General features: G+C 52.2%; 1 protein-coding gene across 1 annotated transcript in view; it reads left to right on the forward strand.

Annotated features, from left to right (window-relative positions):
• The first annotated feature begins 1,047 nt into the window (after positions 1 to 1,047).
• Positions 1,048 to 22,231, forward strand: part of FAM167A (family with sequence similarity 167 member A) — a 54,938-nt gene continuing 33,754 nt past the window's right edge. The window contains exon 1 of the mRNA XM_004707639.2: positions 1,048 to 1,308. The gene's annotated coding sequence lies outside the window, so the exon portion shown is untranslated. The remainder of the gene's footprint in view (positions 1,309 to 22,231) is intronic.

A 22,231-nucleotide genomic window follows, 5' to 3' on the forward strand; every position in this document is an offset into this window, starting at 1 on the left:
ATAGGAAAGTTCTTAGGAGGAGTTGACATGAAAGGCCATGGCCACCAGGAGGCAGCACGAGGGTCTCGGGCACCTGCAAGGGTGAACCCATGCAGAGAATCAACCAGGGGACCATTCACCAGCTGTTACCTTGAGCAAGCCACTCTGCCCGGCCACCCCACTGTTTCTACATCGCAAAGGAGGGGATAACATGCCCCGCACCTCCGGCGCTATCGTGAGGATGGTAGGTTCGATAACTTAGAAAGACCTTCCGCTCGTGAGTCTAGGAAATGAGATCTGGGGTGAATGGTTTGGTTAGTCTCCCACTACCACGGAGAACGTAGCCAGAGCCCAGGGATCTGCACTGCAGCGTGTGGTCCCTTCGCCAGGACGATGCCAAGTCCCCAGGAGTGGACCGGAGCTCCATCAGAATCCATGCTAAAGGCCTACACTACAGGTGGACAGTTGGTGGGGGGGGGACCGGGGACCATGACTGCTGTCGTGAGTGCGTCCTCGGTGCCCGGAGATGCAGGCTCTGATGGAGCAAGGACTATCTCTGAAGGTATTGGTGTCTCCAGTGGTTAGCATGGGTCCAGCATGACTGATTCCCTGCTTTCCCTGGAGCCTCTCAGAAGAGCCTCGGTTAATTCACACGTCGTCGGCTAGCGTCCCCGCCTTCTACCCCGCTGAGCACGAGTTGGGCATCGCAGTGACGCCGGGTGTGCGGATGCCTTCAGCGGACATCCTCCTAGCTCCCTCCTGGTGGGCAAACTGCTGTCGGCTGCAACGCCACCTCGCCACGCCTGGCGACAACCTGCCCTGCTTTATGGTGTCATTGAGCAGTGGAGAGTTGGGTTCGGCCACTCGCTGTGGTTTGTTTCTACTTCTGCTTGCCGTGGGGCGTCCAGCCTTGCAGGGGCGGGGAACTGGACGGGTTTTAGGACCCGGCTGCGGAGGTCTCCTGGGACACCCCCCACCCCACCCCCTACCCCTACCCCCCCACCCCGGTCTCCCAGCTCCGCGGCCGGGGGGGAGGGTGCGGAGCTTGAATGAGAGATGAGAGGCTAGCGGGAGGAAATCGGGATTGAAAAGACCAGCGGTGGAATAGCTCTGCCGTCGCCTAGCAACCGCCCTGACGCAACACGCACACACACACACAAAAGTCCCTTAAAAAAATAATAGTGCTGAGAATTCACGGCAGCACGAGAGAAAGGGAGGGAGACGCTGGCTCAGCCTTGAAGACTGGTGAGGAGCCCAGACGCCGCCGCCGCCTGCCTCGGAGACCCCAGGACCCTCCTAGACGGCCTCCGCAGCCAAGCGCCCCTGGAGGTAGGTTCTCAGCAGAGGGCCTGAGACTTTCCCAAGGGACTGGACTGCCACCTTGGGGTCGTGCTGGGGGGGCGTGATGTGGCAGTGACAAAAATGGCAGGGGCAGGGGCTTCGGGCTTCTGGGCTCTGGGTTCTGGGGCAGGGGGCGATTGGGAGCAGCCCGAGCCTGTCCAGGGCGGGGACTGCACAGCGCTCCCGGGGATTCCCAAGCACCTTTGAGTGGGTGCACACCCACCCCCAGGAGAGCGGAGTTCCTGCTGCACCTCTCCAGGGACGGGGATTCTGTGTGTGTGTGTGTGTGTGTGTGTGTGTGTGTGTGTGTGTGTGTTTCAGTTTCCTCTTGGGGGACAGGAGCAGTGAAAGAGATTCCAGCTCCCGATCTCCTCCAGGGCTCCAGGCTTTGAAGCAAGACTTGGGGTCCAAGGTCTCAGAGGCAGGAGCGCCGGCCAGTCAGTCTCTCTGGCTTGGTGACCTCCAAGGCCCCTCGTGTCCTTTGCCTCATCAGGTCTAGGGAAATGGAAGTCCCTGCCCCACCGATATAATCAGCAACTCAGAAAAAGTGCCTAGGGTTAGTTGGGTCTAAGGGGACTATACAAGGTGACTGAGGGGAAACCAGAACAGCCCTGAATGAGCCGGACAGCTGGGAGGCAGGCTCAGCTGCATCTGCAGAGGCAGGTATTCCCTTCAACAACAACAACAACAAAGTCACCTTGAGTGTATTGCTTCACAAACAGAAGTCTTTCCTGCCTGTGTTTGGTTTTTATTCCTGTGGCGCTCAGAGGCAGGTCTGTTGTGGGTACCCTTCCCCGTAAGGTCTGGAAGGCATCTCGGCTTCTCAGTCAGGGCCTTGTTTGATGCCCACAGGCAGATCTGCAGGACTAGTTCCAAATGCTTATGGGAGGTGAAGGAGCCCTGCTGGAGGAGTGGGTTACTGCCTTGGGCAGCAGTTCAAATCCACTAGTTGCTCCATAGGAGGAAAATGAGGCTGGCTGCTCCTGTAAAACTTAATGGTCTTGGAAGCCGAAGGTGGCCGTTCAAATCGGTTCAAGTTATTATGAAACAGGATTGGCTTGATGGCAGTGGATTTGGTCTTGGTTTTTAAGGGAGCTGTGAGACAAAGGAGATGCCCTTTCCATATCTCCACTGGGCAAAGACCTGGGAAATCCATGTCCCTGGCTGGCTGGCGCCCTGACGTGGAGAGGGCAGACAGCAGGAGCGGGGTTTCTGCCAATATTGTTTAAGAGGCTTGGTGGAGCTGCGTTGAGTTGTGCTCAGAGCAGTTTGAGATGGCAGCTACTCCATGCACTATTTGAGACCTTCAAGGGAGATGCTACGACCTTTACTTCGCTGAGGATGCTCTGAAAGGTCCGGATCTTCCCCGGGCTCAAACAGCTGGTGAAATTTCATGCAGAGCAGTGCGGCCTCAGGTGCTTGCTCGTGAGGTCTGCTCCCCCGGGGGGAACAGGGTTGGAGAACCTAAGTAGGGAGGATCCCAGTAGCTTCTCAGCCCAGTCCCCCCTTTTTTGCAGATGAGGTATCCATGGTTCAGAGAAGGGGAAGAAACCAGCCACGTCCCTAAGCAATGAGAGCCTTCTGACCTGGGAAGGGTTCCAGCCATCTCCAAGGGTTCTGGGAGCCAGGAAAGTCACTTTTGTTTCAGGAACCTGAAAGTCTTTGCCATTTGTCCTGGCCAGCCTCAACCCAGGGAGCCCTGGTGACGAGGAAGTGGTTACATGTTGGGTTGGTAACCACAAGGCCAGCAGTTTGAAACCACCAGTGGCTCCGAGGGAGAAAGATGGAGCTTTCTACTCCTATAAAGAGTTTCCATCTCAGAACTCTACAAGGGCAGTTCTACTCTGCCCTGGAGGCTTGCGATGGGTCGGATTAACTTAAAGGCAGTGGATTTGCTTTTGTTGTTGTCCCCTGGAAGGAGAGGCCCTTGTCCTCCCTTACCCTGTATTCTCCCCCTTGCCTACGCCACAGAAGACACCCCCTGCCCCCCACCCCCCAAACTCCTCTTGCACTTGTTCTTCCTCTTCCAGTCCCAGGCCTAGATTGCCACTTGGTGACTACTCCTCTCCTGGATATCTTCCAGCATGGCCACCCTCCAGGAGAGACTCTGACAAGGAAATAAAGTAAGGCGAAGCCTAACTATTTGCTGAAAAAATGTCCACAGAGCCTCAGGGCAATGAGGAAGAAACTGCTTATTGGTGCTCAAACACCCCCATCCTGTTCTCTAAGTATGTTTTGCTAGTGGAAAACTTCAAGAACCTCAGAACTTCCCGGTCCCCCCTGGAATCTGCCCTTTCCCCGTAAGGGCTCGTCATCATTGCTCACCGGGCTGTTGAGCTGCTTCTGAGGTGGAGGGGGTGTGAATATGAGCACTTTGCTCCCGGTTACACATGAGGGGTGGGTGAGACCACTTGGTCCACTAATAGGAAATTCTTAAGGATTAAACAGATGCCCCAAGGCAAATGTGCCCAGGGGTGTGATTGGTTCTTTAGATTGGGGGCAGGAGATAGGAGTTGTTGCACGCCGTGGAGTAGATTCCAGCCACAGCCACCCTCTAGAACGGAGAACCGCCCCTCGGGTTTCCAAGGTTGTCAACAGCCACACCTTTCCCCTGAGGTTAGGACAGCCGCCCTTTCAGTTAGCAACCCTTCATTGAACCCCTGAGCCGCCAAGGCTCTTGGAGGGGAAAGTAGGGAAAAGCCAATCCTGGAAGGGCTGTTTTTCTTAATGCTGTTGAGTCCCCCCACCCCCACCCCCATGGTGATCTTGCATAGAAAGGTCTTGAGCAGTCCTATGCCACCTTCATGATGGCTGGTGGCTCTGAGCCCCCTGTTGTCTCAGTCCACACTCCTGAAGATTCTTCTCATGAGGGTGTTGCTCTGGTGGAAAGATTTCAGCAGCGCTCCCAGACTAAGACAGACTAGGAAGTAAGGCCTGGTGAATTTACTTCCCCAAATTAGTGAGCAGCGATCCGATGGATGACAAAGGCTGAGGACAAGCTAATGATGAGTGGGCAGTGGACAGCAGAAGAGACGAGGCTGCCTGCCGACCCAGAGCAGCCCTGTAGCACAGGGTAGAACCGTCCCTGTGACTGCAAGACTAACCCTTTACAGGAGTAGAGAGCCCCGTCTTTCTCCCGAGGAAGGTGATAGATATTAACGCTGTGGTTGGCCTGGTTGAGTTTGGGCTGCAAATTGCCAGGATGAGTTTGGAAGACTTCCTATCTCTGGTTTTACTGGTTAGGAGAGCTGACTGGGTTCAGTCAAGCCTACTCCGACCACGCTGACCCCTACTGCTTCTCCCTTGAGAGGAGTTAGAAGAAAGGGGAGATGAGCAAAAGGAGAAATATAGGTTTGCAATGCTCTGACTACATCAGGAGCCCGGATGTTGCTACTGGGTAAGCGTTTAACTGCTGGTTCAAATCCACCAGCTCCACTTTTGGCAGAAAGAGGAAGTCGTTTGTTCCGGTAAAGATTTATAACCTTGGAAACTGGCATTGGGTGGGGAACCTAAACCTACCCCCTTGCTTCCCAAACACCCCAGAAGGGTGTTCACATGATACTCATTCACTGAAAGTCCCCAGGGGGCTAGTGGTTAGGAGTTGGGCTGTGAACTGCAAACTCGGCAGTTCAAAACCACCAGCCAATCCTTGGGAGAAAGACAGGGCTCTCTGCTCCCGTCAAGTCAACAGTCGCAGGAACCCCAGGGGCAGTTCTATGCTGTCCTATAGGGTTTCTATGAGTCGGACTGTACTCGATGGCAGTGAACTTGGTGTTTTGGCTTTTGTGGAGAGAGAGAGACCACTTTCTCCCTGTGGGCACAGCCCTTCCAGGAAGGGCGCTTTTTCCAGTGGCTGTGGAGTAGTAAGTGCTCAAGCATCAGGGCCGCTGGGCTCTGGCACTCAGGAAAGCCCTCCGCCCCCACTCTGCCAGGCCCCCTCACTGCTAAAGCTCACTTAACTGAGAAAGTTCCAGTAAGTCTCTAGGGTATCCGTCCTCCCCAGCAGCCTTTGCAGAGGCCCAGGAGCAAACAAAGGTCAGCTTCTCCCGGGGGCCTGGACTAAGCCCCCATTTCTTATTCAGGGCCATCTCTCCAGAGTGACTAGAACTTTCTGTGCAGTATCGCGACCCTTACAGCTGGTCATGGCTCCCATAGGCTTCTCCACAGGGTTTGTCCCTTAGGGTCTAGAGGGAAAGGCCACTAGCTTTCCAGGTCAAAGGGCAGCTCTGCAGTGGGCCCCAGGGTCCACCTCAGCCTTGGACACCTCACTCCGAACCTGGGGAAACGGGTACATAGGAAGCTTCGGTGAGCCTGGTTCACTGTTTGCCATCACATGGGAAATGACACCCTCTAGTCCTGTGAGCTTTCGCGTGTGCTAGGCACCAGGAGCCAGGGATAGCTGTGGCTGGTGGGCTCAAACTGCTGGCCTTGCAGGTAGCAGCCCAAGGTGTAACCCTTACACCATCAGGACCCCTGACCTAACCAGGCATGACTCTTGGGCTTCGTTGTGCTGTTGTTCCATTAAGTGGACTGATGTGAGCCACCAAAAACTTTGAGCAGCGTGGAACAAACCTCGCTGCCAGGCTTGAAGGACAGCAAGTCTCACACCAAACTCGTGCCGCTCATATGGACATTTTGTAGACAAGCACTTTCTCGCAGATGGGCCCAGAAGCGGTCACCCATCGGTGCTGCAGCTTCGGCGACATCCTAGCAACATGCCTTCCCCCGCTCCGATGCCTCTGGTTTCCCGAATGAGAATGCATTCCTCACCCTGACTCTGCTACCTATTGAGTGTCTAGTGTTGTTTCGAGATGAACTAGACCTTCTACCTGCTGCAGTTGACCAGGGTGTGGGGAGTCCCGATCGGCATGCCCCTAAGCCACACAGCGCAGCCCACTGCCTGTGGGACAGACGTGAAGAAAAGCCATGGAAGCCCAAGACGGTCGCCCTGCCTCAGAGAGTGTGGAGTCTGCTTAGGGCTGCAGCTGGGCACTTGGGCAGTGTGCCCGGCCCAAAGTGCTGAGTGGACAGTGCCTTGCACATGCGGCCCACCTGTAGGCTGCAACAGACCTCCCTTGGGCTGGAAGCGTGCCCACCAAGCACAGCGAGGAACAGAGGGTGGAAGCCGTCTTCGCGGCTGAAGGAGTCACACACGTAGGTTTGATCTCATTTGGTCTTTCCAAGGTTGTGAGGTAGTTTCAATGATGATACACATTTCTTGGATGAAGAGCATGAATCCTAGAAAAAGTTCAATACATCGCCCAAGATCTCAGAACTAGTACGTTACATTTCAGGGCTAGAGTATGAACTACGTCATTCTGATAGCTGACTCGGCACTGATTCCCACACCCCACTTCATCACTTGGCCCCCTGCTTCCAGCTCTTCCAATGGAGGGAGCAGGGCTCTATGTCCCTCTTCTGTCGGCAGGGCCAGCACCTGAGCTCTGGGGCACTGCCAAGCCCTGCTGAGTCCCGGGGCTCCACCCCCTTCTTTCTCAGAAAAAGGTCATGCTGGGCATTCCTGGCGCAGCCCCACCTTGTCCTTAGGACCGGCTCTGCCCAAACTCCTGGGAACTCTAAGGGTCCTTGCAGCAAGGAAAGTGAGGTGTAAGCTGAGTGCAGGGCATGCCCAGAGACTTCTCAGGAAACCCTTGTAAACCTTGGGCTTTGGAACTGGCACTGCAGGGTGAAACAGAAAGCAAATCTCAGAACAAATTCGCCCATGAGCTGGAGTGTGTTGATTCTGCTTATTTGAACTCAGAGCCAATTACCCCCTGGCTTTGAATAGTCCTAAATCCACCTCCATTTCGGGGCTGAGTCAAAAGCCAGTTTGGAGACCTTGGCGGCCTACACCCCACCGTGGGGCAGTGGTGCCAAATGCACCTCCCCAGAGTGCTCAGCTGTCCAAAGTCTCCTGCTCTTGTAGCCAGCGTCCCCCCTCCAGCAGTGTCCTGGTCTGATCTCCATCATAGACCCCACTGCGCCTCTTTGCTCTGCTTAATCCCTCTGGGGCTTTGGCCAGATGAGCCTTGAGGTCACCTACTGGAGGCCCTTCTGAGCAGCCCTGCCCAAATTGAGGGTGCTTTACTGAGGAGACCCCCCTGGAGATGTCCTCAAATCTCTCTAGGCTAGCTTCTGCCTTCCTTAACCCACGGCCCCCCAGGCTGGCTGACCGTGTGCTACCCCCCAAACCAGACTCAGATTCCCAGGCCACCTTTCTCGCTGGCTGTGGGGGCAGCCCTTTCCCAGGACCCGGCGGCCTCGGAGTGGGGAATGGGGCGTGGGGGTGGGGGGAGGAAGGGGGGAGACTCGCCTGAGACTCTGGGTGTCCAGCAGCTCCTGGACATCCTACAGCTGCTCTGCGCTTTCTCCTTTCCATTTCAAAGGGCCATAAATTGAGTTTATAGCTCCCATGAGCCCTGACCTCTCCCCCCACCCCTGACAGGGAAACACAACTCTTTCTTGGCAGTTTTCTTGGCAGCTTCTCTCACTGGGCACAGTAGAAGGAATGGCTTCCACTCCCAGGCTTACTGCCGAAGCGCTTCTCAGTGGTGCCGAGACTGTGTGTGTCTGCGCTCAGCCGCCAGGAACAGAGCCCATCAATTATTCAGCACAGACGGAGCCCTTAGAATTTGCAAAGGCCTGAAGAAGTATTCTTATAGATCCTTTCCTCAGAACGACTGAGAGACAAGAAGCAAGATTTCCCCGTTTTCTGGGCCATAGAACCAAAACACCCACTACCCTCGAGTCTGCCCTGACTCAGGGTGACCAGATAGATTGGATTTCCGAGACTGTATTTTTAGGGAGCGACCAGCCTCAACTTTTCCCCATGAAGCAGGACTCAACTTGGAGTCCGAAGCCTCGGGTTCGGCCTCAGCTCCCCGGACTGAGCAGTCTGAACGGGCTCAGAGCTGAAGTTTTCCCCACTGGCAGTTTTCTCTGACTTCTAACTCATGGACCCAGGCCAGAGGGTGTGGGAAATAGTGTTGTACACCGAGGTGCAATTCTGTAATGTTTGTGATAACGCTTTCTAAAAACACATTTTATTGGGCTTTCGGTGAGAATTTACAAAACAAGTTAGTCGTCTCCATCAATAATTCACACACAAAGTGCTTCGGGATGCTGGTTGCAACCCCCACATTTCATCAGCATTTCTCCATTTCTACCCTGGTCCCCTGGATCTCATTTCCCTGACCCTCCCTGCCTTCCTGTCTTTACATCTGGGCAAATGTGGTCATTTCGGTTTCCTGCCGTGGATTGTTCTCAGGAGCACATTCTTCCCAGCGTTGCTGTTCACTCTGCAGGCCAGTCTTATCATTTGCTTGGGAAGCGGCCTCTGAGAGTGGCTTTGGTGCCAAGTTAGAGAGGTTCCTCAGGGCAGTAGATTGGGGCTGGGGCCTCCCCCAGTCTCTATCACTGCAGTAAATCTTGTCTTTTTTTTTTTAATGCATTTGATTTTGGTCCTGCATTTTTCACCCATTCTAACGAGGACCTTCTATTGAGTTACCATTGGGAGCTCGGCACCATCTAGTTCTTTTGGTTTCAGGCCAAAGCAGGCTGTGGCTCAGGGAGACCACTAGTCCTTTGCACTAGTTGGTTCCTCGAGGCTTTGGTTCAAACAGTTTGGTGCTCACTCTTTTTGGCTCCAGGTGGGAAGAGCTCAATAATTGTGTCTTAGATGTCCACTAACAAGATTTTAAGAAACTAGATGCTACTTAACAAGCTAAGATGTAAGACATTGTCTTTAAGAACTATGTTATAACAATTGATCTAGATGTCCAGCAAGGCTAGAGTCCTTACCCTTCACGCCCAGTAGTTGATTCCTGCAAGGTGTTTGGTTGGGTCTTAGAGGTTTCCATAACTGTATTACTATGTGCTCTATTACACCTATGAATAAACATGCAGCACATATAAATATGCATGCAGAAGTTTCTGCAACTACACCTAGATATGTTCTTGAGTGATGACTCTTGCTACTCTAGATGTGGAAATGGGACCAGTGACTTATGAATTAAGGTGTGACCATTAGCACAGGACACCCCAAACCCAACATCACCTGTCAAACATTCCCTGGAACACTGGTAAGTGGAGTCCTCTGCAGTGGTGGGACTCAAATAAGTCAACAACCGGTTCACTGCTCTAGTGACAGATTTAAGTATAAACAAATGATCTACTGAAAGGTTGTTTATTATTTCATACAAATACTATTTAAATAAAAGAGGTACCCAAAATTAGATTATAAGAGAGGTTTAAAATATTAATTAAAAAGATTAAATAATACTTGACCAAAAACCAATAAAATTGTTATTTGCATATTGCTTCTTGATTGGCATCCTCACTTGCAATATTCTTTGCTTTGAGACAAGCATCATCAGAGGTGTGATTGACCCTTAGTCCTCTTTTCATCGTAGGAGTAGATAGACCAGTAGACAGTACTCATTTTGTTTGATATTCTTCTCTGAGCATATTATGTTCATCTTTGAAAACCTTTCCCTTCTCCTGAACTTACAGAAATTGTTCTGAGAATTTTTTAGCTCATTGAACACTTTCAAGAATTGCAAAATCCACTCAGAATATCTCGTGGGAATTTGGCGCTTAACACAAAGCTGAAACGAATGACAGCGTGTCTCCCTCTGGTGGTTTGCACTTTTTCTCTTACATTTTTTGTTTGTTTGCTGAAGTAATGAATGCAAAGGAATAACAATGTCATATTTCATCAAAAGTATGATGAGTTTTATGAAATGAATAAATGAACATTATAAGCATAGTTCCATCTATGTTTTATACCTATGGATAGAATGGACATTCTTACAGGCACAGGTGAATGTTAAAAAAGAGGAAGGAATGTAAATGGGTGATTTCCACATGGGTGGCTGCCCAGCTGCCTGCTTCAGAGAGAACTCTGATTACAATTGACATTTTAACAACCGGTTCACCACAACCGGTTCACCAAACTGAACAAAAATAGATATCAGTTCTGCTGAACCATTTGAACTGGCTGAATCCCACCACTGGTCCCCTGCCCTGGGCGTGCATTTACAGCGTGTCGTGATCATTGGCTCCACTTGCTGCTCCTCGTCTGAGACTGGGAGTCAGACTGGGAGGGAACTTTAGTGGCCATCTTACAGAAACTGCTCATTTTACAGACTCGTTTTATGGAAGCTCCGAGAGAGCATGGGGGCTGCTGCTGTCACTCGGGTTTATTGCCGCCAAGACCAGGACCTCCGCTCTCGCCTCCTCTGGGCTGCGTCTGTTCCAGATGCCTCTCATTTCTGTCTTTCAGGAGTGATACTGGAACCCAAGGCAGGGGCATCCTGAGCTGCTCAAGTGAGGCGGTCCCAGGATGCAGTTTCCCGTTCTCTTTCTGGGGCGCTGTCATGTGGCCTCCCTCTCATCCACTCATTCCCCCACAGGGCAACCTCACACGCCCCTTAGGGACGTGGCTGGGAGCTACCTTCCCTCTCCCCCATCAGAAACTCAGCAGCTCAGGAGACAAAGATAAAGGACATGGGTCCTTGCACCATGCCAGGTGCTTTGCTCACGTTCCAAGGTGTGTCACTTGCCCAGGGCTGGAGGAATGGTAGAGCTTTCTTGGGCTCTGACTCCTTGCTGTTGGGCACTACTTACATCCCCCTGCCCGTGGAAGAGGACTCAGCCCAAAGGAAAGACCCTCATGCTTCTGGTTAGCACGACTTAGCGGGCACTCCCATCTGTGCTTGAGTCTTAGCCTCCTCACCTGCCCAGATCTGTTTTACACCACAGGTATTCCCCAGGTTACAAAAGACAGCCCCTACTTGTCTTTTAATGTAAATTTCCCCTCACTTTGAAAGGGGAGTCCTGGTGGCTCAGTGGTTACATATTGGGCTGCTAACCTCAAAGTCAACAGTTCAAAACCACCAGCCACTCTGTGGGAGAAAGACGAAGCATTCTACTCCCATAAAGAGTTACTGTCCCTTGACAGCCATGGGGCAGGTCTACCCTGTCTGGTAGGGCCTCTATGAGATGGCATCAACTCAATAACAGGGAGGTTTTCATTGTTTTTGTTGCCGTCTTTTGTTTGGAAATGATTGAACCAACCTCCACTGACACAAGTTCTTTATCACAACCACCTTCATGTGCTACTTGAGCAGCTTCTAAAAACTTGCAAAGGTCTCAAGGCCTTTCCTGGACTATAGAGTCAGGCTACGTAAGAGCCACAAGCACCTGATCTGGGTGATCTAGAAAAATTTAAAGACACAGGAACAGACCTCCTGTATCCCCTGGAAAGTGCCTGTGTGGCTGCGCCCAAAACAAAAACAAAGAAACTCACTTCCATTGGGTTGATTCTGACTCCCAGGGCCTTCGAGGACAGAGTAGAACCGCCCCTGTGGGTTTCCAAGGCTGTAAATCTTTCCAGGAGCAGAGCGCCTCTTCTTTCTCCCGGGGAGTGGCTGGTGGCTTCAAACTGCTGACGTTGGGGTTAGCTGCCCACCTCGTAATCCATTACGTCACCAGGACTCCTTTGTATTGTCAAGGACTATCAAACATCTGTACGTGCCAGTCATGAAACGGGCTTTGACACGGAATACTCTGAAGCTCGTGATCTACGGCATCTCTGCACAACAGGTGCTGGCTGGGGAAGGTGGAAAAGGTGAGGCATCAGGAAGATGGGGACTGTGATTATGATTCCTTCCCAAACCTGCTTGTGACCTCTAAACTCTTGGAACTGTGATTCCTTTGCTTGCAAAGCCTTTGGTAATTGTTCTCTGCTCTGTTTCCACTTGATTATAAACATTTTCATTCACCCCTGCTTTCAGATGGGCAGAAAACTGGTTACTTCTTTATTTTTTTTTATACAGTAAATATACATTATAGTTGGACTCATTCTGCCAAGCAAGTAGCATTGAAGGGTGAATTGGGGGCAGGTTCTGCCTTCTAAAATTTCACCATTTACTGTAAGTCTGTTACTCAGGCCTCTTCAGCTTTCCAGAGACAGGAGCTGAGTTTAAATCCCTTTAAACCAGTGGTATTCAACCTTCCTAAGACCACGAACCTTTAATACAGTTCCTCATGTTGTGGTGACCCCTAACCATAAAATTATTTTCATTGCTACTTCAGAACTGTAATTTTGCTACTGTTATGAATCATAATGTAAATATCTTATATGCAGGATGTATTTTCATTGTTACAAATTGAACATAATGAAAGCATAGTGATTCATCACAAAAACAATATGTAATTATATACTGTGAAATATTTATTTTTAATAAAATTTTGTCTTGAAGCATGGTGTAGCACGGGTAACAGTATTCACGCCAGGTATTTGTAGGTAGGTGGACATATCTGCATGTGGGCGGACCCGCCTGGAGATGGATACAAGAGTGGTGTCTAAGTTCCTAAGACCATCAGAAATATGCGTTTTCCAATGGTCTTAGGTGACCCTTGTGAAAGAGTCATTTGACCCCCAAAGTGGTCGGGACCCACCAGTTGAGAACCGCTGCTGTAAACAAAGGAGAGGACTCAGCAGTGCATACAATTGGGAAGTTTAGGTCACTGAATACTGTCAGGGTCAAGAACTAAGCATATTGTTAAGTCTTTCTTGTTCTCGCTTGCTCTCTCTCTCTCTCGTTCTCCTTCTCTGCTTATCCTCTACTTATTTCTCTTATTCTCGACTGCAAATGGGCTTCCTCCATGAGGCTGGCGCAGATGGCTCTGGAACGGAAGGTTACACCAAGCCTTCCCAGCTGGGGAAAAGAGACCCTGTCCTTCCTTGTGTCTCTATCAAAGCACCATGAAGCGCTTCTGATGGGCATGGCTTTTCCATGAGCACAGCCATTGGAGCCAAGTAGCCTCCTATTGAAAGAGCAAGGGCTAAGATGATTGTCTAAGTCTGGATCACTCGGGAAGTCCTGCAGGTGGGCACAATGGACAGGATGCTGTGACCGATGGTCACTTTAGAGCTATCTGAAATGATAGAGGTCAGTGCCCCCTGGGTGGTTTTTCTGGGCAAAGACACATGTCCACTTGACAAGCATATAAAAAAAATGAAACTAAGTAACTGTGATCCAAGGAGACAAAATGGTCCGTACCCTGAGTGGATGGTGCAGAAAAAAACCAAACCAAAAAACCAGCACTGCCATCAAGTCAACTGTCCCTGCAGGCTTCTGACACCGCAAGTCTTTATGGAGCAGAGAGCCTCATCTTTTTCCCTTGGGGTAGCTGGTGGTTTCAAACTGCTGTCCTTGTGGTTAGCAGCCCAACATGTAACCTGCTGCTTTTAAACAAGTGGTGGTGGGGTGTTTGGGGAAGAAAGCACTGGTGTCCATTCCAAGGCACCCAAACGCCTGTAAAACAAGGTCGTGTTTGAAGTCAGCGTCAAAGACTTACTCAGATTGAAACATGAACTATAGGGAAAGGATAAGACATAAAATTGAGCCGAGCCTCTTAAACCACTTGTAGCCCAGGAAAAAAAAAAGATTCGGACTTCTAGGAAACTGTTGACTCTGGAAGCTTCTCTAGCAATCTGCAGGAGGTGTCCTGTTGGTCATGTTAGGTGCCCATCCACAGGCACGCGTGGGCCATAGAAGAAAATGCTGCTCAGTCCTGTGCCTCCTCACAGCTGGTGCCATGTCTGCGCCCCCTGTGGCTGTCACCTCACGGGGGTCGCCTCTTTCCCACGGACTGCCCACTTCACCAAGCACGATGTCCTTCCCCAGGGACTGGCCAGACAACATCTTACCATGCGAGTTTCTAAGGAACACTCTTGCTGTGTTATTCCTTCTTCTGGCAGTATATTTAAGAATCTTGCCAACCTCATAATTCAAATGTATCCCTTCTTCTTCAGTGTTCGGTATGCATTGTCCAGCTTTCCCACGCTCTGGGTCAGGCACATGTTGGTCCTCAACGTAGCAGCTGCGCTTTCGAACACGCTCAAGAGGTCTTCTGTGGTAGACGTGCCCAGTGCAGAACATCATGTGGTTTCTTGGCTGCAGCTTCCATGGACGTTGATTGTGGATCCGTGGAAAACGAAACCCTGACAACTTCAATATTTCCTCTGTTTATATTGCCGTTCCTTATTGGCCATGACAGCAACACGCAAGCCACCAAGTACGACCAACTGCCAGAGCAGAGGCAGGGAGGTCTCCTCGGTAGGAAATCACCTGGAGATTTGAGCAAACTCCAGCACCAATTTGTCTCACGGGTTTCATAGCATGGCTTGCTCAGCATTGGCTGTGTATCTGCTGTTTGCAAAGTCCTGGGCTCAGGATAAGGAGTCTTCGGGGGCACAATGATTAAGTGCTTGGCTGTTAATGGAACAAATGGTTGGCTGTCTGGACCCACCAGCTCTTCCCCAGAGGAGGGAGAGAACAGGCAGTCTGCTTCTGTAAGGATGATCGCCTTGGAAATGGTAGGCGGCAGTTCTGCTCTGCCCTTTAAGGTCACCATGAGTCAGAATGAACTCCATGGCAAATCATGACCCGTGCGTGTCGGAGTAGAACTGTGCTCTAAAGGGGTTTTAAAGGTGGATCTTCCAAAAGTGGTCACCAGGCCTTGCTTCTGAGGTGCCTCTGGGTGGACTCAAATCTGTGATCGTTAAGTTAGCATGAACAGTGTATACAACTCAGGAACTCAGCGTTGCAATGGACTCCATGACAAGTGGTTTGTGCCCAGGACACAAAAGATGGAGTCACGCCCTCTCTTCCAGGAGGTGGACCTCTGGTCAGGGAGACAGGCTTCCACAGCTAATTGGCGAAGTGTGCAGTTAGTGGCAGATAATTCAGATTCAACATAGCCTTAAAGGTGGAAGCTCTCCTGGAAGGGTCCCAAGAGGAAGTGAGCCCACAATGCAGCTGTAAAGTAGAGCAGGACTTAGCTAACTGGTGAGAGGCAGGAGAGTCCCAGACAGACCCATGACAGAGCAAAGGGACAAAACAACTCATCCGGAAAGTTTTCACTCACTCACTCACTCACTCACTCACTCACTCACTCACTCACTCACTCACAGGTTTACTGAGCGTCTGCTCTATGCCAGGCACTATTCTCCGTGTTAAGGTTACAGCAACGAACAAGACAAAAGCACCGTCCTCAAGGAGCTTACATGTGAGACACAATAAACAAGTACACAAATCGCATATGCACTCATGGAGCGGTGAGAACGCTGAAGGAGCAGGAATTAAGTGGCATGTGAGAGCCATGAGAAGTCTAGTGTGTTGGAGTGAAGGCCGAGGGATAAGGAGCTCAACCTCGGGTCTTGAAAAGGGCTGGGTGGGTTCTCACAATGGCTCGCTGCTGGACAGAAACAACTAAGGCCACAAGAAGGGGTGTCTAGAAAGTGCAAGTTCCGAGAGTTGGGGCATGAGGTGGGAACACCCTACTCTGAGGGCAGATCTTAATGCATCTGAAGAAGCCCTCTCTCCCACTATCACCCACCCACCACACCTCCCCAACGGTACACAACAATGGAACGCACCCACCATCGGTCAGATTGTCCAAAGTTGGTGGGTTACATGTTGCTATGATACCAAAAGCTATGCCATCAGTATTCCCAGTACCAGCAGGGTCCCCCAGAAGGGACTGGTTTCAGCAGCGCTTCCAGACAAAGACCAGGAAGGAAGCAGCCCCTTCCTATATTTTTGAGCCTGGAGCCTAAAAAGAAGGCCTGATATTTGCCCCTTTCCATTTGCACGCAGTGTCAGTCAGCTACGAAGGATGAGAGGTCATGGGTCTAAGGCCAGAAGCTATTTTCAGAGCCTTCCACGTCAGGAGTGATTGGTGGGTGTTTAGACATGGCTCTGCCTGCGAAGTCGCTACAGACACACGCGGCTTCTCCCCTGTGCCTTGCTTCTCCCCCAGAAGGCCGTGACTGGGAGAGGACCCCGCCCCTTTCCCACGTAGCTGGACGCTTTTTCCCACGCCGCTTTGAACAAACTCTTGCCTCTCACAGAGATAAAACTGAACAAAATGTGATGGATTAGGGAACACAGAGCAAAAGAAAGAGAATCCATTCAGCTGCACAGCTGGATACCCGAAGGATGCTATGCAGCCGGCCCAGCCCATGGGCCATTCTGAATAAAGAGTATTTTGTGCTAGGGAGCTCTGGTGGTGTGGAGGTGATGCGTCAGGCTGTGACTCGCATGGTCAGCAGGTCAAAACCACCGGCAGCTCTTTGGGAGCAAGACTGGGCTTTCCACTCCTGTAAACAGTTACAGTCTCAGAAACCCCTGGGGTGCCTCCATCAGCACTGACTCGATGGCAGGGAATTTGGAGTTTGGTTTGGTGGTGTGCCAAGAAAACGAAGGAATTGATCTCAGGAGAAATCCAACAAAAATGTTCCTTAGATGGGAGGATGGCAGGGCTCATCAGGAAGGAAAGAGCACCCCTGTTGGGAAAGCAGAGAGTTGGTGAACATGGGGAAAGCCCTCAGGGAGATGGACAAGCACAACAGGCACACCGGGCCCTCAGACATATCATGGATGGGGAAGGCGCAGACAAGGCCTCTCCTTACGAGCTGGAGGTCACTAACTGCATTCTCTCACACACGCATCCCGACAAAATCCACCCCTACCACCCCCACACGCAATTGGTGCCCAGGTTCCAATCTCTGCACAATGTCACCCCTTCTCCTCCGGCGCCCCCCACATGAGCCCTGACCAAGACCTAGAATAAAAATGAGCCAGGAGTCGATCTGTGTTGGGCCAGACCCGTGGGTGTCCCACGCCTGCTGTCATCACCATGGCAACCTCTGACAGGGAGGGGGAACCCTCCAACAGCCCCTTCCCACCCTGCTGCCGAAGCTCAAGGTGATATCTCCCAGACTGTCTGCCGGGCTCATTAGTGCTCTGGCACATCTTCAGGGCCAGAAGTGAATTTCACAGCCTCCCTCAGGCTGGCTCAGTGGAGCCCAGAGGTCAGCCCAGAGTTCAGGCCCAGGGCTTCCCACTCAAGATAAGCATCGCATGGGCATCAGGCTCACGTGGTTAACCCCAGATAGCAAAGCCTGCCGGGTCACAGCTCCACCTTCCCTGAGCAGACTGAACCTTCGACTCATGCCTGTTTGCCTTTACCCACCTGGAGGGAACAAAGGGTATTAGTCTCCTTAGAACGTGAACGAAAAAACGATTCAGGTGCGAGTGGTGCCTGAAGCTCCCTGGCATCTAAGTGGACAGAGAGCACTTTCCAGTCTTAACAAGCCCTCTCCTTGTCAAGCCCTCATTGGATCCTCTGTTGGCTCTGCGAGGCGGGTGCCCTGTGTCACATTCCTGGAGCTGTCCTAACAAATTACCACTAGGATTGGGCTGCTAACCACAAGGTCAGTGGTTCAAACCCACTAGCCACACCATGAGAGAAAGACAAGGCTGTCTACTCTCATACAAATTAACCAGGAAACCCTACAGAGGGTTCCTGCGAGTTGAAATTGACTCCATTGTAATTTTTTTAATGTAGCTGGAAATGACCAAAATATATTGTCACCCATTTCTGAAGACTGCTGCGATTGCCATGTTCCAATTGATTCCAACTCCTAGTGATCCCCTAAGACAGAGCAGAACCGCCGCCGCATCCGCTTTCCTGGGCAGCCATTGCTACAAGAGCCCCGGTCAGTCTCTTCTTCCACAGACCCACCAATGGGTGTGACCAGCTGGTCTTTTGCCTAACAGCCAAGTGTGTGACGGTTGCGCCACTGGGCTCCTTCTTCTGGAGACCAGAAGTTTGAACTCAGGGTGTCATCAATGTCATGCTCTATGGGAAGCTCCAATCTGGTCTCTTCCAGCTTCTCATAGCACCTGCGTTCCTTGGCTTGTTGCAGCACCACACCACCCTCGGTCTCCACCTGCATAGGCTCTTTCCTCTGCTGGTGTCTCTTCCTCGCTTCCTAATAAGGACACCTGTCACAGTGCATCAGGACCAACCACTCCAGGAGGAAATGGTGTTAACAAATGACACCTGTAAAGACCTGGGGACAAACAAGATGGAGTTCACAAGTATTAGGGGTTAGGATTTCAGCATATCTTCTTGCGGGGCTGAGTTAAGCTGCTCAGCACAAGGCTTTCCACTCTGTAAAGAGTTACAGCCTCGGAAACCAGCAGGGACAGTTCTGCCTGGGCCTAACTGGTTGCTCTGAGAGGGAAACAACTTGATGGCCATGAGTTTGCTTTGTGTCGGGTCGGGTCTGGTTGTTGGGACACAAAGGGATCCACAGCATGCTGCAACAGCCCCCATTTTCAAGTGAGAGGCCCGAGTCGCAGACGAAGGAAGTCCCATTAAAACCCACGAGCTCCCGTGGGGGTGGGCTGATTGCACAGCGTCCCCACAGCCAGGAAGCTCGAGCCCTTTTCATCGGTCTGCGATGCCGACCTTCCAGGCCCCACCCTGGGGCCTCTCTGCTTTAGGCTTGGGTAGAAAATAGGGCACTGTGGCTCTCCTGTGGGCCTGGCCCGGCTTAAAACAGGAAAGCTGGGGAGATGCCCCTCCATGCCACCCCCTGAGGCGTCATGGCTAGGAAGTCAGGAGATGCTGCCCTCCCATAGGCTGCTCATGAGCCTACAGAATGGCTTTCCACTGAGGGGATTGGAGGCTTGGCAACACACACCGCACACCTGGTAGAGAAGTTACAGACAACTTGGCACATGCACAGCCGTGAACCACACAGGCAGTGTTGGGGCCTTGAAGGTAAGGGATTGATCCTGAAGACAGTCCTGCCAGACCTGCCTTCTAGCCAGTTCTTTATTCCACACGTTTCCTGGCAGACTGAGTTTTACCTGCACGTGGGTTATTGTCCATAAGGACAGAGTGGAAGAAAGGCGAAGGTGCCTTGGGGTGCAGCGGTGAAGCCAAGGGACAGTGGTTCAAACCCTGGGAGGTTGATGTGGTGGTCTGCTTCGGGAAAGGTGGGGCTGTGGGACCCCCACAGGGCTGCTCTACTCTATCCACTAAGGTTGCTGTGAGCTGGAATCAGCTGAGGGCACTGGGGTTGTTTAAAGGAAAGTTAACCATCGCTGTTCAGAGGGCATGTTCTGGAAGCCAGCACAGCCCTAAGGATTATGGGCAGAGAGACACTGAAGAGGTATGTGGTCCTGGGCCATCGCTCAGGGTCTCTAGCCGCAGCTTGCCCAGAGGGGCAGTGGGGTAAGAAGGCCTGCCCAGCCTTGCTAGGGGTATGAAAGTGAGTGTGATTGCACAGAGGGGCTATGGTCAGCATCGCGGGACAACCAGGGCTGGGGCTGAGCTGGCTGTCTTCCAAGGGTGGCTCGATGCCTAGGGGATGCCCCTGACAAGTTGTGCTTGGCAGAGATGTGGACAGGGACACAAAGCCCTGAGCTCCTTCCGTGCCCCTAGCAGCCCCCACCTCAGCCCTGCTCTGGCCTAAGCTTAGTCTTCAGGCTCCCCCTCCAGGGGCCCTGCCCTCTGTGCACCGCGCTGGGCCTGGGTCTCACCATCCTTGCTTCCAAGGACCCTTGTCACTGTACTTCTTCCAAGACAGATCTGTTTGTTTTTCTGTCAATATTCCTCACCAACCCCATACTTCAGGTGCATCCATTATTAATACTACACGTCCATATTTGTCAAGGAAGTTGCCCTTTTTCCTGGGCAAGGATCCACCAGTTCTGTTCATGAGAGCTTCGGCCTCGGTTTCGTGAGAATCGTTGTTGTTGGTGTGCGCTGGTGAGAGGATTCCGGCGCACAGTGACCCGTGTGACAGGGTAGAACTGTCCCATAAGGTTTCCTGGTTGGAATCTTGATGGAGGCCGATCACCAGGCCTTTCTCCTGTGGAACTGCTGAGTGGACTCGAGGGCCAGCCTTTCCGTTCGCAGCTGATTGCTTAACTGTCGCGTCACCAGAAGTCCGTGGGAAGAGGCCCTCCACTCGCCTGCCGATACTATTAGTGTTAGCTGGGTTTCCGCAGCCCGCAGGAACAACACAGGAGGTCGCAAGCCCCGAAGAACAGTGTTATGATAAGGCTGGCAGATGCCCACAGAATTGGGGGGTTTAAAGACCCTGGGTAGAAAAGAAGTAAGACCAGGACAGCACCGCAAGGCAAAGAGGCAGGAACTCCCTTCCCAGTGTTTCAGCAGGTTCAGGCCAAGATGCTGCTCCCACTCTAACTCCCACCCTAGCGTTTTACGTCGGCCTCCAGGCCTGGTGCCACCCTCCGTATTGCCTCAAATGCATTCTAACCTCCCCTTCACTTGGGCCCCAGATACTCCAACTTCAGAGTCCTGGGCCTGAGCCATCAGATGGGCCAAGCTTCAGTCACATGCTTGCATCTGGTTGCCATGGTGATAGGCCGAAAGGAGGGGGCTTGCTGGTCCTTCTGGTTTCTGAGAAGGAAAACAGAGTATGGCCTACCCACCCCACCACCCAGAATGGAGAGCTCCCTAAAAGCCAAGCTGGAGCCAAACTGCAGGAGTTCAGACCCCAGCCTTACCCCTCTGTGACCAAGTTACTGAACCACCCCGCGCCTTACTCCACAGCATTATGTTGAGAATTAAATGTGGTGACACACGCAAATCTCTTGCAGCAGCGCCTGGCACAGTTCGCTCTGAGTTAAGCGTTAGCTGATAGTGTTACGATGACTTCATTGTTCCTCTGATCCATTCTCATTACACCCTGTGCACACACAGCCCAGCCTGGACAAATCGAGGAAATGCTCCTACCAGGACTGACCGCAGAAGGCAGGCAGGAGAGGGCACAGTGTTAGGGAGGACAGGAGGGGTGGGGGTGGGGGAGGGGGGTCTGTAAAGATGACTGGCTGTGACATGGAGCAGAAATGAAGTGGTTCTTGGGAAGGCTCTGGCCGGAAGGAGCAGGGAAGAGGCCATGGGAGCAAAGAGGGTGAGGGTAGGCTGTTGAATTTCTTTGGAGAACGAAGAAGGATGGGACCAGGCAGGCAGCTCCCACCACCATCATACCTGAGAGAGAAAGAAGTTCAGTCGTCTTCAGCATCTCCCTGCCCCCTGGGAGCCAGGTCTAGGAAGTGGCTTTGGAAGATTTCCAAGTGAGCAGATTAGATCACAATGAGGCAAGGTGTTGGCTGGATGACTGGACGGCGGCACCCACCCTTGATTCTCTGGGAGCCAGAGAAATTAGCTCACAGCTGGCGCCAGCCCGTCATGCAGCCTCGGTGGGCCCGGAGCAAGCCAGAGCCAGCCAGCGTGTTTGATCACAGGTCTGTGCACAGCCCGGGCCCCCGGGCACAAGCACTTGACTGCTGCAAAGAGGCTGAGGCACCCCTAGGACTTGTCCTGGTTGTTTCAGGAACTCCAAAGTCCTCTGCAGCCGGGTGGCCTGCCTGGTGGGGCACACCTGGACCCAGTGCTCTTCCAGGGCCTGACCTTGTTTTTCCAGGTGCCTGGGGTCCTAGGTCTGGCAGTGTCCTGGGACTTTGCTCCTCAGCCTCCCTGCCTTTGCAAAGCCCCTGGAGAAGAGGAAAGTTTTCCCTGTACAGCAGGAAGGATTCCGGGTAGATATAAAGAAAGCCTGCTGGAGGGCTTGCTCTTCAGTTCCTGGGCTTATGTGGTCCTGGTTCGTCCAGAGGAATTTGTGGGGGCTGGCGTGGGGGGGGCTGCTCTTGCCATCCAGGAAGTGATCCAGTGCTGGCTCGGAACCTCTCTGCCAGCTCAGGCTGGGCCAGTCATACCCATTCCTTTCTCCTGTCACACCCCTGGGGGGATTCTGTGGATGACATTCAGCTCCTGGGCCCAGGTGGAGGGGAGCAGAGGAACCCCACAAGGCTGGTCCTTGGGCATTGGAGCCCCAGCAGACCACGCTTTCTGGGACCTGTCTGCTCACCAGCATAGTACCGTTCTCTCATCACCTGGGTGTGTGTGGCACACCAGGTGGGCACTGAGGGTTGGTCCCTGTGGGCTCCAGTGACCAGGTATTCTACAATGGCTTCCCCTCCTTGTCACAAGTCGTCAGGTGGGTCAGCTCTTG

This window comes from Echinops telfairi, unplaced genomic scaffold (genome assembly GCF_000313985.2).
Source record: "Echinops telfairi isolate 266 unplaced genomic scaffold, ASM31398v2 ScPeMD7_9;HRSCAF=40, whole genome shotgun sequence".
NCBI classification, from domain to species: domain Eukaryota; kingdom Metazoa; phylum Chordata; class Mammalia; order Afrosoricida; family Tenrecidae; genus Echinops; species Echinops telfairi.